Source organism: Nematolebias whitei, chromosome 18, assembly GCF_014905685.2.
Source record: "Nematolebias whitei isolate Nwh7 chromosome 18, NemWhi1, whole genome shotgun sequence".
NCBI lineage: Eukaryota > Metazoa > Chordata > Actinopteri > Cyprinodontiformes > Rivulidae > Nematolebias > Nematolebias whitei.
The window spans coordinates 12,339,220-12,340,668 of record NC_056515.1 but is presented as its reverse complement, the minus strand read 5'-3'; the positions used below and the strand labels follow the sequence as shown (position 1 = coordinate 12,340,668).

Here is a 1,449-nt window from a genome sequence, read left to right as displayed (position 1 = left end):
CAAAAAATTAGCATATTTCATCCCACCAATGAAAGACAAGTGTTTTTAATACAAAAAACGCCAACCTTCAAATAATCATGTTCAGTTATGCACTCAATACTTGGTCGGGAATCCTTTTGCATGAATGACTGCTTCAATGTGGCGTGGTGTGGAGGCAATCAGCCTGTGGCACTGCTGAGGTGTTATGGAGGCCCAGGATGCTTCGATAGCGGCCTTAAGCTCATCCAGAGTGTTGGGTCTTGCGTCTCTCAACTTTCTCTTCACAATATCCCACAGGTTCTCTATGGCCTGTGCACGGTGGCTCTGGATATTTCTACTCCAGACTCAGTCCACTGCTTCCGCAGGTCCCACAAGGTCTGGAATCGGCCCTTCTCCACAATCCTCCTCATGGTCCGGTCACCTTTTCTCATTGTGCAGCGTTTTCTGCCACACTTTTCTCTTCCCACACACTTCCCACTGAGGTGCCTTGATACAGCACTCTGGGAACAGCCTATTCCTTCAGCAATTTCTTTCTGTGTCTTACCCTCTTGCTTGAGGGTGTCAATGATGGCCTTCTGGACAGCAGTCAGGTCAGCAGTCTTACCCATGATTGCGGTTTTGAGTAATGAACAAGGCTGGGAGTTTTTAAAAGCCTCAGGAATCTTTTGCAGGTGTTTAGAGTTACGTCGTTGATTCAGATGGTTAGGTTAATAGCTTGTTTAAAGAACCTTTTCATAATATGCTAATTTTTTGGGACAGGCATTTTGGGTTCTATGTCGTATAAGCTTCACCCTTTAAGGCCTTCGCTTTAGTGGGCTTATCCCGTTATGCGTAGCATAAGCACTGAAAAAATTTAGTCCACGCCCACCTGCTGTGTGGGCCCCACCCGGTCCGTATAAATTACGTTAAGAGCGGGAAATCGGCTCCCATTTTTTCTTCAGCGAGCTAATGTAGCACTGTCAGAAGAACAAAGAAGGAAAATTGTGTAGATGACCAACCTTTGTTAAGGATGTTTGGCTCGGCAGTCGACCTCCGGTCGTCCGGTGAGTTCTCCTCCCCGAGGAGAAGATGACGAGCAGTCCTATTCAAGGTAAGCGCCGAGGAATATTTCCCAGTGACAGGTCACTACACGCTGGACAACGCCATCTTGTATTTTTTCCTCTTATCGCCGACCCTCGGAGCGAATCGGATGGTTCCTCCGGGATAGGCGTGCTCAGCTGCAGCCCCCGCTGCTTTTTCCCTCCTGGGGAGCGTAGTGTCGGTGGGAGGGGGGGGGGGCGGGTGGGGGGAATCCCCCCCCCATCCCCCCTCGTTTTTTTTTTTGCATCGGCGATAACACTGCTCCCGTCCGATGGCGCCCAAGGGGTTGCCCGGCGTAACCCAGGAGGAGGCTGACATGAAAGGACCCTTTTTTACGTCCTACGCCTTTCCCGCCAGTTCGGATGATCCGGCAGGAAGGTTGTTTACTGG

At 50.1% G+C, this 1,449-nt stretch overlaps 1 protein-coding gene across 1 annotated transcript in view; it reads left to right on the top strand.

Annotated features, from left to right (window-relative positions):
- dpm2 (dolichyl-phosphate mannosyltransferase subunit 2, regulatory) overlaps positions 1 to 1,449 on the top strand; it is a 10,386-nt gene that overhangs the window by 405 nt on the left and 8,532 nt on the right. The window lies entirely within an intron of this gene.